This window comes from Falco peregrinus, chromosome 21, assembly GCF_023634155.1.
Source record: "Falco peregrinus isolate bFalPer1 chromosome 21, bFalPer1.pri, whole genome shotgun sequence".
Lineage (NCBI taxonomy): Eukaryota > Metazoa > Chordata > Aves > Falconiformes > Falconidae > Falco > Falco peregrinus.
In genome coordinates, this window is record NC_073742.1 from 459,713 (window position 1) to 476,715 (window position 17,003).

The 17,003-nt window shown below is 48.6% G+C and overlaps 1 pseudogene; it reads left to right on the plus strand.

Annotated features, from left to right (window-relative positions):
* Window positions 1-9,186: 9,186 nt before the first annotated feature.
* On the plus strand, window positions 9,187-10,108 carry LOC129782964 (NADH-ubiquinone oxidoreductase chain 2-like; annotated as a pseudogene).
* Window positions 10,109-17,003: the final 6,895 nt, after the last annotated feature.

Sequence of the window (17,003 nt, forward strand, 5' to 3'; positions counted from 1 at the left end):
AGACCGCAACAAGGCTTTAGCGTTGGCCATATTCTACTGCCGGTGCTGTAGCACCTTCCTCCAGAGGCCAGACCACACTGCTCCTCCTCCAGCTGACACCCTCTCCCACAAGCCACAGGGCTATTTAACCCCTTAGCGGGAACCAGCTACACCTGCACGTCGTCCATGTCAATCAACCCACTGCCTCTGAGGCAAGGCCACAGCTGCATGTTATCAATGCTAATCAACCCACCGCCTTCATTCCTCTACAGGGAGAAGCTCACCAAGCACATTTCCACCACCCACAACTGGCTGCTAAAATGTCATTCGCACAGAGCAACGTCTGGAGAAAAAAAAAAAAAAAAAAATTCCTCCAGGACACATCAAAGTAATTCCACTACTGTTCAGGCTCCCAAGGTACTTTCACCCGTTAAAGCCATCGCAAGGCCTCACGGCCCATTTCTCTCCTTGTACCACCACCACTCCAGAAAAGCAGAGGAAATGTGATGGAGACAGCACACTGGGTGAGCTACAGAGCCCCTGATACCATCTCCTAAACACGAAGAGTGTGAGCATGGGAAGGACTAGAAAGGCACTCCACTTACCGTTTAGCTGCTTTCTTGCCAATGAGGTGTCGGTGGAATTGGTGGTCAGCCTTGATTATTGCGTAATCCGTCCCGTGGATCTAAAAAGAATTATATTTTTTATATCTATCTATATATGTATGTATGTACATTATTTTATATTAGAATATATAGGGCCAGGTAGGACAGGCCACCGCTTCTGTCTCGTGCCCTAAGTAACTGCCTACTGCCAGTATTGGCACTGACTCACCAGCGGTCAGCTACAAGCACTTCTGCTCTTCAGCAGAGCACAAGCATTCCTCTGCTTTGAGAAGAGAGCATTGTGCTCATGAAACATTGAAAAGACTGACTTCTATGCCTCTCCAGCTATAACCAAGAGAATCCTTCCTTCTCCGCACCAAAAAAATTAATGCTGACTTTTCAAGGATGCTATGGATGAGGTTCATAACCAAGGGGCGTCATCCACCTGGCCACACAATTTGTCTCCTGCAAGTTCGATTAAGCATGCCAAGACATCCTATGGATGTGACAAACACCTCATCACCTCTGCTCTGTTGCCCCTTCTTCCCCCAGTTTCTTACTGGAACTAGTAACTCCAGCTCACCAGTTCCTTGAGCATGGCTTCAATCGGTTCCTGAGCCACATGCACATCTTCTGCAGGTCCTTCCAAAGTGATGTTATCCTGTGGCGAGCAGCCTCACAGTTTGCCCTCTTGCCTGTGATAACAATTGTCTCCGAGTTGCTGTTCTTTGCTGGGAGATCAATTTTGGTGTTGCTTTCTTTACGGATCTGCCACAAAGGGAAAAAAAAAAAAAATCATCTCAGAAGCGTCCCATGTCAGAAGAAAAACCCTCGCAGGCTATATTGGACACCACCAATGGGCAGGAGAGAGCATCCAGTGGGATTTTGCTGCAGGCAGTGATCATCACGAGCACTTGAGTTAGGAGCAATATCTCACCTTCTTGATGTTGGCACCTCCTTTCCCTACGATGTTCTTGTGGAACTGTTTGCAGATGGGGACAGAAATAGAAAAGCTGTTTTCAACCTAAGGGAGGCAGGAAGGGAGAACTGAAGATTACACTGTCGTGGCAAGGGAGGCCCGACTTCAGGAACTCTGATAAACGAGCTTTTGAAAAGAGGCTTAGACCCAAGGAAGTTCTCTATACGAGGGACTTGTAAGACTAAACAAAGGCAAGGACGTTCCCCTATAGCCTTCCCATAACAGGTACTACCCCCTGCCTCCATTCAGCCAAAACAGCGTCGACAGCTCCCTCCTCTTGAGGTGTTTTAGCTCTACCCAAGCCAGTAGAGCTCTGCTTTGCCCCAGGGTTATCCAGGCACGTAGGAGGGAAGTGCAGGCAGAAGACCTCCTTACCAGGTCTGCCACCGTCTTTTGCATGTACTCGGTGCACTTCTCCACCTCGTTTTTGGGACCTCGGAGTTGGACGATGTCACTCTTGTGTGCAGGGTCTGGGAAGTTGATGATAACCTGCAGGAGCGGTCATTTATAGTTAGCTCAAGCAAAAGCAAGAACCCTTGTGTCAGACACATGCAAAGGTTGGGGGGATCCTACACATGCCCTTTTCCCATTCAGAAAAGGGGAACCGTGTTAGCGGCCTCTGGCTAAAAGAACTATCTTCTCAGACACTTGCGCTACAGAGCCACTAAAGTTACGACTTCTGTGACGACAGGCCTACTACCCATGTAGGAAATAACCCCTCTGGATTCCTCCTCTCCTACAAAGCCCTACCTCTGGGAATTGCTCCCGGATTTCCCAGACCCGCTCAGCCTTCTGCCCAGTGATGGTCCGGTGGAATTTCTGCTCAACGATTAGGTCCGCAGCGTGTTCATTTTCCTGACGGGAACAGAGGGCACACTGAGTGTTCAGCCGGAGAGCCATCTACTTTGACTTAGCGGTTTGCTGCCCGACGGTTTACTTGCCAGCACTGTCCCTCTTTTCTCCAGACCAAATTCACTCTGCGTTGACAGAGAAGGGCTACCCGAGGGAACAGGGGAAGACATTTGTGAAGAGGAACTTGCACTTGTCCTGAGATCCAAGTGCTCCGTGGGCAAGGGGCACACACTCGCACCAGAAGGTTACAAGGGAACACGAGAGCCCAAACCCTGCAGTCTCCCAAACATCACGTCCTACCCACTCACCCTACGGGAAGCGAGTTCCAGCAGCTCTTTCTTGGCCTGTGGGACCCCCTGTGGGTCTCCTTCAATTCTGATCGGGTTGCTCTTCTCGTTGTCCGGGGGAATGCGCACAGACACCTTGTACAGATCCTTCATCCTGTTCACTTCGAGGCAAGGACTGTGGTGACGCCGTCTGCTAGGCAAAGACCTGGAAGCAAGGCACCTTGATTATCACTGCTCAGAGGCTGTTGAAGAAGTAAAGCCGCCTCTGTGAAGGGCTCAGTGGGGTAGGGTTGAGCCAGGGGAAATTGCCTCTTCCCCCTGGAGTTCAGCGAGAGCAGACCTGTGCCACACGAGAGCCTGTCCAAGTAAATACCGTGGCATCTACAGAGCCCATTGTTCCCTTGTCAGAGCGAGGCGTGTTTCTTCCCCAAACAGTATCACATTTAGAGCAGAGGATAATCGTTCCTTTCTACCCCAAACTCTTGGCTGGGGACACCTTGCAGTGCTATCAAACTAGCAGACCGCAACAAGGCTTTAGCGTTGGCCATATTCTACTGCCGGTGCTGTAGCACCTTCTTCCAGAGGCCAGACCACACTGCTCCTCCTCCAGCTGACACCCTCTCCCACAAGCCACAGGGCTATTTAACCCCTTAGCGGGAACCAGCTACACCTGCACGTCGTCCATGTCAATCAACCCACTGCCTCTGAGGCAAGGCCACAGCTGCATGTTATCAATGCTAATCAACCCACCGCCTTCATTCCTCTACAGGGAGAAGCTCACCAAGCACATTTCCACCACCCACAACTGGCTGCTAAAATGTCATTCGCACAGAGCAACGTGTGGAAAAAAAAAAAAAAAAAAATTCCTCCAGGACACATCAAAGTAATTCCACTACTGTTCAGGCTCCCAAGGTACTTTCACCCGTTAAAGCCATCGCAAGGCCTCACGGCCCATTTCTCTCCTTGTACCACCACCACTCCAGAAAAGCAGAGGAAATGTGATGGAGACAGCACACTGGGTGAGCTACAGAGCCCCTGATACCATCTCCTAAACACGAAGAGTGTGAGCATGGGAAGGACTAGAAAGGCACTCCACTTACCGTTTAGCTGCTTTCTTGCCAATGAGGTGTCGGTGGAATTGGTGGTCAGCCTTGATTATTGCGTAATCCGTCCCGTGGATCTAAAAAGAATTATATTTTTTATATCTATCTATATATGTATGTATGTACATTATTTTATATTAGAATATATAGGGCCAGGTAGGACAGGCCACCGCTTCTGTCTCGTGCCCTAAGTAACTGCCTACTGCCAGTATTGGCACTGACTCACCAGCGGTCAGCTACAAGCACTTCTGCTCTTCAGCAGAGCACAAGCATTCCTCTGCTTTGAGAAGAGAGCATTGTGCTCATGAAACATTGAAAAGACTGACTTCTATGCCTCTCCAGCTATAACCAAGAGAATCCTTCCTTCTCCGCACCAAAAAAATTAATGCTGACTTTTCAAGGATGTTGTGGATGAGTTTCATAACCAAGGGGCGTCATCCACCTGGCCACACAATTTGTCTCCTGCAAGTTCGATTAAGCATGCCAAGACATCCTATGGATGTGACAAACACCTCATCACCTCTGCTCTGTTGCCCCTTCTTCCCCCAGTTTCTTACTGGAACTAGTAACTCCAGCTCACCAGTTCCTTGAGCATGGCTTCAATCGGTTCCTGAGCCACATGCACATCTTCTGTAGGTCCTTCCAAAGTGATGTTATCCTGTGGCGAGCAGCCTCACAGTTTGCCCTCTTGCCTGTGATAACAATTGTCTCCGAGTTGCTGTTCTTTGCTGGGAGATCAATTTTGGTGTTGCTTTCTTTACGGATCTGCCACAAAGGGAAAAAAAAAAAAAAATCATCTCAGAAGCGTCCCATGTCAGAAGAAAAACCCTCGCAGGCTATATTGGACACCACCAATGGGCAGGAGAGAGCATCCAGTGGGATTTTGCTGCAGGCAGTGATCATCACGAGCACTTGAGTTAGGAGCAATATCTCACCTTCTTGATGTTGGCACCTCCTTTCCCTACGATGTTCTTGTGGAACTGTTTGCAGATGGGGACAGAAATAGAAAAGCTGTTTTCAACCTAAGGGAGAAAGGAAGGGAGAACTGAAGATTACACTGTCGTGGCAAGGGAGGCCCGACTTCAGGAACTCGGATAAACGAGCTTTTGAAAAGAGGCTTAGACCCAAGGAAGTTCTCTATACGAGGGACTTGTAAGACTAAACAAAGGCAAGGACGTTCCCCTATAGCCTTCCCATAACAGGTACTACCCCCTGCCTCCATTCAGCCAAAACAGCGCCGACAGCTCCCTCCTCTTGAGGTGTTTTAGCTCTACCCAAGCCAGTAGAGCTCTGCTTTGCCCCAGGGTTATCCAGGCACGTAGGAGGGAAGTGCAGGCAGAAGACCTCCTTACCAGGTCTGCCACCCTCTTTTGCATGTACTCGGTGCACTTCTCCACCTCGTTTTTGGGACCTCGGAGTTGGACGATGTCACTCTTGTGTGCAGGGTCTGGGAAGTTGATGATAACCTGCAGGAGCGGTCATTTATAGTTAGCTCAAGCAAAAGCAAGAACCCTTGTGTCAGACACATGCAAAGGTTGGGGGGATCCTACACATGCCCTTTTCCCATTCAGAAAAGGGGAACCGTGTTAGCGGCCTCTGGCTAAAAGAACTATCTTCTCAGACACTTGCGCTACAGAGCCACTAAAGTTACGACTTCTGTGACGACAGGCCTACTACCCACGTAGGAAATAACCCCTCTGGATTCCTCCTCTCCTACAAAGCCCTACCTCTGGGAATTGCTCCCGGATTTCCCAGACCCGCTCAGCCTTCTGCCCAGTGATGGTCCGGTGGAATTTCTGCTCAACGATTAGGTCCGCAGCGTGTTGATTTTCCTGACGGGAACAGAGGGCACACTGAGTGTTCAGCCGGAGAGCCATCTACTTTGACTTAGCGGTTTGCTGCCCGACGGTTTACTTGCCAGCACTGTCCCTCTTTTCTCCAGACCAAATTCACTCTGCGTTGACAGAGAAGGGCTACCCGAGGGAACAGGGGAAGACATTTGTGAAGAGGAACTTGCACTTGTCCTGAGATCCAAGTGCTCCGTGGGCAAGGGGCACACACTCGCACCAGAAGGTTACAAGGGAACACGAGAGCCCAAACCCTGCAGTCTCCCAAACATCACGTCCTACCCACTCACCCTACGGGAAGCGAGTTCCAGCAGCTCTTTCTTGGCCTGTGGGACCCCCTGTGGGTCTCCTTCAATTCTGATCGGGTTGCTCTTCTCGTTGTCCGGGGGAATGCGCACAGACACCTTGTACAGATCCTCCATCCTGTTAACTTCGAGGCAAGGACTGTGGTGACGCCGTCTGCTAGGCAAAGACCTGGAAGCAAGGCACCTTGATTATCGCTGCTCAGAGGCTGTTGAAGAAGTAAAGCCGCCTCTGGGAAGAGCTCGGTGGGGTAGGGTTGAGCCAGGGGAAATTGCCTCTTCCCCCTGGAGTTCAGCGAGAGCAGACCTGTGCCACACGAGAGCCTGTCCAAGTAAATACCGTGGCATCTACAGAGCCCATTGTTCCCTTGTCAGAGCGAGGCGTGTTTCTTCCCCAAACAGTATCACATTTAGAGCAGAGGATAATCGTTCCTTTCTACCCCAAACTCTTGGCTGGGGACACGTTGCAGTGCTATCAAACTAGCAGACCGCAACAAGGCTTTAGCGTTGGCCATATTCTACTGCCGGTGCTGTAGCACCTTCCTCCAGAGGCCAGACCACACTGCTCCTCCTCCAGCTGACACCCTCTCCCACAAGCCACAGGGCTATTTAACCCCTTAGCGGGAACCAGCTACACCTGCACGTCGTCCATGTCAATCAACCCACTGCCTCTGAGGCAAGGCCACAGCTGCGTGTTATCAATGCTAATCAACCCACCGCCTTCATTCCTCTACAGGGAGAAGCTCACAAAGCACATTTCCACCACCCACAACTGGCTGCTAAAATGTCATTCGCACAGAGCAACGTGTGGAAAAAAAAAAAAAATAAAATTCCTCCAGGACACATCAAAGTAATTCCACTACTGTTCAGGCTCCCAAGGTACTTTCACCCGTTAAAGCCATCGCAAGGCCTCACGGCCCATTTCTCTCCTTGTACCACCACCACTCCAGAAAAGCAGAGGAAATGTGATGGAGACAGCACACTGGGTGAGCTACAGAGCCCCTGATACCATCTACTAAACACGAAGAGTGTGAGCATGGGAAGGACTAGAAAGGCACTCCACTTACCGTTTAGCTGCTTTCTTGCCAATGAGGTGTCGGTGGAATTGGTGGTCAGCCTTGATTATTGCGTAATCCGTCCCGTGGATCTAAAAAGAATTATATTTTTTATATCTATCTATATATGTATGTATGTACATTATTTTATATTAGAATATATAGGGCCAGGTAGGACAGGCCACCGCTTCTGTCTCGTGCCCTAAGTAACTGCCTACTGCCAGTATTGGCACTGACTCACCAGCGGTCAGCTACAAGCACTTCTGCTCTTCAGCAGAGCACAAGCATTCCTCTGCTTTGAGAAGAGAGCATTGTGCTCATGAAACATTGAAAAGACTGACTTCTATGCCTCTCCAGCTATAACCAAGAGAATCCTTCCTTCTCCGCACCAAAAAAATTAATGCTGACTTTTCAAGGATGCTATGGATGAGTTTCATAACCAAGGGGTGTCATCCACCTGGCCACACAATTTGTCTCCTGCAAGTTCGATTAAGCATGCCAAGACATCCTATGGATGTGACAAACACCTCATCACCTCTGCTCTGTTGCCCCTTCTTCCCCCAGCTCCTGTTCTCCTTCATAATACCTAGTTGTTCTCTCATTATGAATCCTCCCTTCCCCTTATCAGTGTCAATGGAATCATCGTTCCATGGACAATGAGTCGTCCCGTTCCCCCGCTTGGTCCGAGAGTATTACCTCTGTTCAGTGGCTTGATCCAGGGTGATAGTGCTCGTTCTAGGCGCTGTAAAAAGCGAAATCTATATCCTATGTCCTGATTTTGGGTAGCTAACATTAATGCAAAACAGTAATCCTCACACAGTTTTTATTTCATTCTGTAGCGTCGGTGTCGGTATCAGCTGCCTGTGGTAAAGGTTCACGGAAAGGTCTGACATTCTTCGCTGGGATCCATCTAGGTCCTTTTTCTGTAGAGACACAAGCATAACCTTTTCCCCGTGTAACAAGAGGATATGGTCCCATAATTTTACCTGTTTCTGCATCTCGGACCGATACCGGGCCTTTAACCCGTGCCTCGACGGAGGTAGCTGCAGTGAAACGTCGACCTATCGGTGGGTCGTTATCTATTCAAGAACAATTCAAAAAATTAAAAACATACAACGCTTTCTGTAACCGTTCCTCGGGAATAGCCATGCCCATTCCCCCTTTTTGTTGTTGTCATAAACGTTTCAGAGACCGACGAGACCCTTCAATGAGAGATCGACCGGTGGGGGAATGAGCAATGCCGGTAATATGAGTTCTACCCCATAGGGCAAAAGAGGTTTTTACAGTTGTTGAAACGTAAAGATAAAGACCGATAACGGTCCAGCTTAAGGGGATACCTAAAGCAGCAAAAGCACGCATTAAATGTCTACGAACAGCTCGTGCCTTTTCTCCTGTGTGACACGAGGCAACCAAGGCACCTGAAAATGTATCAATGGAAGAGTGGATATATTTAAGGCTACCAAATTCAGAATCATGCGTGACATCTGTTTGCCATAACGGTAGGCTTTGTAATCCTCTAGGATTAACTCCTGCAGCAACTGATGGGAAAGAATGTTTTTGACAATCGGGACAGACAGCAATAATACTTGATGCTTGTTGAGCAGCAAGGCCAAACTGTCGCTTAAGAGCTCCAGCGTTTCGATGGAAAAAAAGAGTGACTTCGCTTAGCTTGTGCAATACGGTCTGGCAGTACTTGAACTGGTCACGGCAATAGGTCAGCTCGTCGATTGCCTTCTGCAAGAAAACCAGGTAGCGAGGTATGAGACCTAATATGCATAACAAAATAAGGCGCAGATCGAGAGTCCAAAAGGAAAATAAGTTCCTGTAACAGGGTAAAGGGTTGTGAATGCGAAACACTCCGCAGCACAGAAGCTTCAGCTCGTGGAACAATACCTGCAACATAATCAGAATCAGTAACAAGGTGGAGCGGTACATTCCATTCTCGGAAAACACGAACAACTGCATTCAGTTCTCCTGTTTGAGGTGAACCGGAGACCGTCTCTATGTCCGAATCCCATTGTCTCCGTTGAAAACCTTAGGAAGACAGGAATTGAACCTGCACAGAAGAGATCAAAGCGCTCCATACTCCCCTTATATTACTTCCCAGTAGGGTCAGCTAAACAAAAGCTATCGGGCCCATACCCCGAAAATGATGGTTTAACCTCTTCCTCTACTAAATGAGCCCCGTCACAAAACTAACGTTCTCCTTAAGCCTTCTACTAGGAACAACCATCACAATTTCAAGCAACCACTGACTGCTAGCCTGGCCTGGACTAGAAATCAACACCCTTGCCATTATCCCCTTCCTTTCAAAATCACACCACCCTCGAGCTATGGAAGCTGCGATCAAATACTTTCTCGTCCAAGCAACCGCCTCCGCATTAATCCTCTTCTCAAGCACAATCAACGCACAGTTCACCGGACAATGAGACATTCCGCGACTAAGCCACCCAACAGCCTCCCTACTACTAACTACAGCAGTCGCAATAAAACTAGGCCTAGTACCCTTTCACTTCTGATGTCCAGAGGTCATACGAGGCTCACCTATAACCACTGCCCTACTCGTCTCTACATGAATAAAACTCCCCCCACTCACTCTTCTTTTCTTAACTGCCCCCTCACTGAACCCACTCCTACTGACAACCGTGGCCATTGCATCCGCAGCCATCGGAGGGCGAACAGGACTCAACCAAACACAAATCCGAAAAGTCCTAGCTTTCTCATCGATCGCCCACCTAGGCTGAATAACCATCATCCTCATATACAACCCCAAGCTAACATTAATAACCTTCTACCTATACTCCTTAAGAACCGCCTCCATTTTCTTAGCCCTCAACACAACCAACTCCTCAAAACTATCCACAATAATAACCTCCTGAACAAAAATACCATCACTAAACGCATCCTTGATGCTAGCACTACTATCCCTAGCCGGCCTGCCCCCACTCACTGGCTTTTTACCAAAATGACTCATTATCCAGGAACTAACTAAGCAAGAGATATCAACCGCAGCCATAATTATTTCAATACTCTCCCTACTAGGTTTATTTTTCTACCTACGCCTTGCATATTGCTCCACAATCACACTCCCACCAAACACTACAAGCTTCATAAAACAATGATACAGTAACAAATCCACAGGCACACCAATTGCTACCTTAATTTCTCTGTCAGTCCTCCTTCTCCCCCCTTCTCCCGCAATCCTGACCGTTACCTAAGAAACTTAGGATCCCCTGCCTACCAAACCGAAGGCCTTCAAAGCCTTAACTAAGAGTTAAATCCTCTTAGTTTCTGCCCACACCACTAAGGCCCGCAGGACACTAAACCTGCACCATCTAAATGCAACGCAGATACTCTAATTCAGCTAGGGCCTCCACGATAAGCCTAGACAGACGGGCCTCGATCCCATAAACTTCTAATTAACAGCTAGACGCTCAAACCAACAAGCTTCTGTCTACCAGACTCCGGCACACTCTCAGCGTACATCAATGAGTTTGCAACTCAACATGAACTTCACCACAGAGTCGATAAGAAGAGGAATTCAACCTCTGTAAAAAGGACTACAGCCTAACGCCTAAACACTCAGCCATCTGACCCGTGACCTTCATCAACCGATGACTATTTTCAACAAACCACAATGACATCGGCACCCTATAGCTACTCTTCGGAGCATGGGCAGGCATAGCCGAGTACCGCCCTCAGCCTCCTTATTCGAGCAGAACTTGGCCAACCAGGAACTCTCCTAGGAGACGACCAAATCTACAATGTCATCATCACCGCCCATGCCTTCGTAAGAATCTTCTTCACAGTTATAGCCATTATAATCGAAGGGTTTGGAAACTGACTAGTCCCCCTTATAATTGGAGCCCCAGACATAGCATTCCCCCGCATAAACAACATCAGTTTCTGAACTACTTCCTCCGTCCTTCCTACTGCTCCTAGCGTCCTCCACAGTAGAAGCTGGAGTCGGAACAGGATGAACCATATACCCGCCCCTAGCAGGCAACCTAGCCCATGCTGGCGCCTCAGTAGACCTAGCCATCTTCTCCCTACACCTCGCAGGTGTGTCTTCCATCTTAGGGGCCATCAACTTTAACACAACAGCCATTAACATAACCCCCCCTGCCTTATCGCAATATCCAACTCCCCTATTCGTATGATCCGTACTCCTATTGCCCTCACTTCCAGTCCTGGCCGCCGGCATCACCATACTACTGACCGACCGAAACCTAAACACTACATTCTTTGACCCCGCTGGAGGGGGAGACCCCATTCTCTACCAGCACCTGTTCTGATTCTTTGGCCACCAGGAAGTTTACATCTTAATCCTTCCCGGCTTTGGAATCATCTCACATGTTGTAACGTATTACGCAGGCAAAAAAGAACCATTCGGCTACATAGGAATAGTCTGAGCTATACTATCGATTGGATTCCTGGGCTTTGTCGTATGAGCCCACCACATATTCACTGTAGGAATAGACGTAGACAGCCGAGCATATTTCATCTCCGCCACTATAATCATCGCCATCCCATCCGGCATTCAGGTATTCAGCTGACTAGCCACACCACACGGAGGCACCATCAAATGAGATCCACCGATACTGTGAGCCTTGGGCTTCATCTTCCTCTTCACACTTGCCAATGAGGTGTCGGTGGAATTGGTGGTCAGCCTTGATTACTGCGTAATCCATCCCGTGGATCTAAAAAGAATTTTATATATATATAATATTGTACGCACATATATACATATATATATTATAAAGGGCCAGGTAGGACAGGCCACCGCTTCTGTCTCGTGCCCTAAGTAACTGCCTACTGCCAGTATTGGCACTGACTCACCAGCAGTCAGCTACAAGCACTTCTGCTCTTAAGCAGAGCACAAGCATTCCTCTGCTTTGAGAAGAGAGCATTGTGCTCATGAAACACTGAAAAGACTGACTTCTATGCCTCTCCAGCTATAACCAAGAGAATCCTTCCTTCTCCGCACCAAAAAAATTAATGCTGACTTTTCAAGGATGCTATGGATGAGTTTCATAACCAAGGGGTGTCATCCACCTGGCCACACAATTTGTCTCCTGCAAGTTCGATTAAGCATGCCAAGACATCCTATGGATGTGACAAACACCTCATCACCTCTGCTCTGTTGCCCCTTCTTCCCCCAGTTTCTTACTGGAACTAGTAACTCCAGCTCACCAGTTCCTTGAGCATGGCTTCAATCGGTTCCTGAGCCACATGCACATCTTCTGTAGGTCCTTCCAAAGTGATGTTATCCTGTGGCGAGCAGCCTCACAGTTTGCCCTCTTGCCTGTGATAACAATTGTCGCCGAGTTGCTGTTCTTTGCTGGGAGATCAATTTTGGTGTTGCTTTCTTTACGGATCTGCCACAAAGGAAAAAAAAAAAAAAAATCATCTCAGAAGCGTCCCATGTCAGAAGAAAAACCCTCGCAGGCTATATTGGACACCACCAATGGGCAGGAGAGAGCATCCAGTGGGATTTTGCTGCAGGCAGTGATCATCACGAGCACTTGAGTTAGGAGCAATATCTCACCTTCTTGATGTTGGCACCTCCTTTCCCTACGATGTTCTTGTGGAACTGTTTGCAGATGGGGACAGAAATAGAAAAGCTGTTTTCAACCTAAGGGAGAAAGGAAGGGAGAACTGAAGATTACACTGTCGTGGCAAGGGAGGCCCGACTTCAGGAACTCGGATAAACGAGCTTTTGAAAAGAGGCTTAGACCCAAGGAAGTTCTCTATACGAGGGACTTGTAAGACTAAACAAAGGCAAGGACGTTCCCCTATAGCCTTCCCATAACAGGTACTACCCCCTGCCTCCATTCAGCCAAAAGAGCGTCGACAGCTCCCTCCTCTTGAGGTGTTTTAGCTCTACCCAAGCCAGTAGAGCTCTGCTTTGCCCCAGGGTTATCCAGGCACGTAGGAGGGAAGTGCAGGCAGAAGACCTCCTTACCAGGTCTGCCACCGTCTTTTGCATGTACTCGGTGCACTTCTCCACCTCGTTTTTGGGACCTCGGAGTTGGACGATGTCACTCTTGTGTGCAGGGTCTGGGAAGTTGATGATAACCTGCAGGAGCGGTCATTTATAGTTAGCTCAAGCAAAAGCAAGAACCCTTGTGTCAGACACATGCAAAGGTTGGGGGGATCCTACACATGCCCTTTTCCCATTCAGAAAAGGGGAACCGTGTTAGCGGCCTCTGGCTAAAAGAACTATCTTCTCAGACACTTGCGCTACAGAGCCACTAAAGTTACGACTTCTGTGACGACAGGCCTACTACCCATGTAGGAAATAACCCCTCTGGATTCCTCCTCTCCTACCAAGCCTTACCTCTGGGAATTGCTCCCGGATTTCCCAGACCCGCTCAGCCTTCTGCCCAGTGATGGTCCGGTGGAATTTCTGCTCAACGATTAGGTCCGCAGCGTGTTCATTTTCCTGACGGGAACAGAGGGCACACTGAGTGTTCAGTCGGAGAGCCATCTACTTTGACTTAGCGGTTTGCTGCCCGACGGTTTACTTGCCAGCACTGTCCCTCTTTTCTCCAGACCAAATTCACTCTGCGTTGACAGAGAAGGGCTACCCGAGGGAACAGGGGAAGACATTTGTGAAGAGGAACTTGCACTTGTCCTGAGATCCAAGTGCTCCGTGGGCAAGGGGCACACACTCGCACCAGAAGGTTACAAGGGAACACGAGAGCCCAAACTCTGCAGTCTCCCAAACATCACGTCCTACCCACTCACCATACGGGAAGCGAGTTCCAGCAGCTCTTTCTTGGCCTGTGGGACCCCCTGTGGGTCTCCTTCAATTCTGATCGGGTTGCTCTTCTCGTTGTCCGGGGGAGTGCGCACAGACACCTTGTACAGATCCTTCATCCTGTTCACTTCGAGGCAAGGACTGTGGTGACGCCGTCTGCTAGGCAAAGACCTGGAAGCAAGGCACCTTGATTATCGCTGCTCAGAGGCTGTTGAAGAAGTAAAGCCGCCTCTGGGAAGGGCTCGGTGGGGTAGGGTTGAGCCAGGGGAAATTGCCTCTTCCCCCTGGAGTTCAGCGAGAGCAGACCTGTGCCACACGAGAGCCTGTCCAAGTAAATACCGTGGCATCTACAGAGCCCATTGTTCCCTTGTCAGAGCGAGGCGTGTTTCTTCCCCAAACAGTATCACATTTAGAGCAGAGGATAATCGTTCCTTTCTACCCCAAACTCTTGGCTGGGGACACCTTGCAGTGCTATCAAACTAGCAGACCGCAACAAGGCTTTAGCGTTGGCCATATTCTACTGCCGGTGCTGTAGCACCTTCCTCCAGAGGCCAGACCACACTGCTCCTCCTCCAGCTGACACCCTCTCCCACAAGCCACAGGGCTATTTAACCCCTTAGCGGGAACCAGCTACACCTGCACATCGTCCATGTCAATCAACCCACTGCCTCTGAGGCAAGGCCACAGCTGCGTGTTATCAATGCTAATCAACCCACCGCCTTCATTCCTCTACAGGGAGAAGCTCACCAAGCACATTTCCACCACCCACAACTGGCTGCTAAAATGTCATTCGCACAGAGCAACGTGTGGAAAAAAAAAAAAAATAAAATTCCTCCAGGACACATCAAAGTAATTCCACTACTGTTCAGGCTCCCAAGGTACTTTCACCCGTTAAAGCCATCGCAAGGCCTCACGGCCCATTTCTCTCCTTGTACCACCACCACTCCAGAAAAGCAGAGGAAATGTGATGGAGACAGCACACTGGGTGAGCTACAGAGCCCCTGATACCATCTCCTAAACACGAAGAGTGTGAGCATGGGAAGGACTAGAAAGGCACTCCACTTACCGTTTAGCTGCTTTCTTGCCAATGAGGTGTCGGTGGAATTGGTGGTCAGCCTTGATTATTGCGTAATCCGTCCCGTGGATCTAAAAAGAATTATATTTTTTATATCTATCTATATATGTATGTATGTACATTATTTTATATTATAATATATAGGGCCAGGTAGGACAGGCCACCGCTTCTGTCTCGTGCCCTAAGTAACTGCCTACTGCCAGTATTGGCACTGACTCACCAGCGGTCAGCTACAAGCAATGCTGCTCTTAAGCAGAGCACAAGCATTCCTCTGCTTTGAGAAGAGAGCACTGTGCTCATGAAACATTGAAAAGACTTACTTCTATGCCTCTCCAGCTATAACCAAGAGTATCCTTCCTTCCCCGCACCAAAGAAATTAATGCTGACTTTTCAAGGATGCTATGGATGAGGTTCATAACCAAGGGGTGTCATCCACCTGGCCACACAATTTGTCTCCTGCAAGTTCGATTAAGCATGCCAAGACATCCTATGGATGTGACAAACACCTCATCACCTCTGCTCTGTTGCCCCTTCTTCCCCCAGCTCCTGTTCTCCTTCATAATACCTAGTTGTTCTCTCATTATGAATCCTCCCTTCCCCTTATCAGTGTCAATGGAATCATCGTTCCATGGACAATGAGTCGTCCCGTTCCCCCGCTTGGTCCGAGAGTATTACCTCTGTTCAGTGGCTTGATCCAGGGTGATAGTGCTCGTTCTAGGCGCTGTAAAAAGCGAAATCTATATCCTATGTCCTGATTTTGGGTAGCTAACATTAATGCAAAACAGTAATCCTCACACAGTTTTTATTTCATTCTGTAGCGTCGGTGTCGGTATCAGCTGCCTGCGGTAAAGGTTCACGGAAAGGTCTGACATTCTTCGCTGGGATCCATCTAGGTCCTTTTTCTGTAGAGACACAAGCATAACCTTTTCCCCGTGTAACAAGAGGTTATGGTCCCATAATTTTACCTGTTTCTGCATCTCGGACCGATACCGGGCCTTTAACCCGTGCCTCGACGGAGGTAGCTGCAGTGAAACGTCGACCTATCGGTGGGCCGTTATCTATTCAAGAACAATTCAAAAAATTAAAAACATACAACGCTTTCTGTAACCGTTCCTCGGGAATAGCCATGCCCATTCCCCCTTTTTGTTGTTGTCATAAACGTTTCAGAGACCGATGAGACCCTTCAATGAGAGATCGACCGGTGGGGGAATGAGCAATGCCGGTAATATGAGTTCTACCCCATAGGGCAAAAGAGGTTTTTACAGTTGTTGAAACGTAAAGATAAAGACCGATAACGGTCCAGCTTAAGGGGATACCTAAAGCAGCAAAAGCACGCATTAAATGTCTACGAACAGCTCGTGCCTTTTCTCCTGTGTGACACGAGGCAACCAAGGCACCTGAAAATGTATCAATGGAAGAGTGGATATATTTAAGGCTACCAAATTCAGAATCATGCGTGACATCTGTTTGCCCTAACGGTAGGCTTTGTAATCCTCTAGGGTTAACTCCTGCAGCAACTGATGGGAAAGAATGTTTTTGACAATCGGGACAGACAGCAATAATACTTGATGCTTGTTGAGCAGCAAGGCCAAACTGTCGCTTAAGAGCTCCAGCGTTTCGATGGAAAAAAAGAGTGACTTCGCTTAGCTTGTGCAATACGGTCTGGCAGTACTTGAACTGGTCACGGCAATAGGTCAGCTCGTTGAATGCCTTCTGCAAGAAAACCAGGTAGCGAGGTATGAGACCTAATATGCATAACAAAATAAGGCGCAGATCGAGAGTCCAAAAGGAAAATAAGTTCCTGTAACAGGGTAAAGGGTTGTGAATGCGAAACACTCCGCAGCACAGAAGCTTCAGCTCGTGGAACAATACCTGCAACATAATCAGAATCAGTAACAAGGTGGAGTGGTACATTCCATTCTCGGAAAACACGAACAACTGCATTCAGTTCTCCTGTTTGAGGTGAACCGGAGACCGTCTCTATGTCCGAATCCCATTGTCTCCGTTGAAAACCTTAGGAAGACAGGAATTGAACCTGCACAGAAGAGATCAAAGCGCTCCATACTCCCCTTATATTACTTCCCAGTAGGGTCAGCTAAACAAAAGCTATCGGGCCCATACCCCGAAAATGATGGTTTAACCTCTTCCTCTACTAA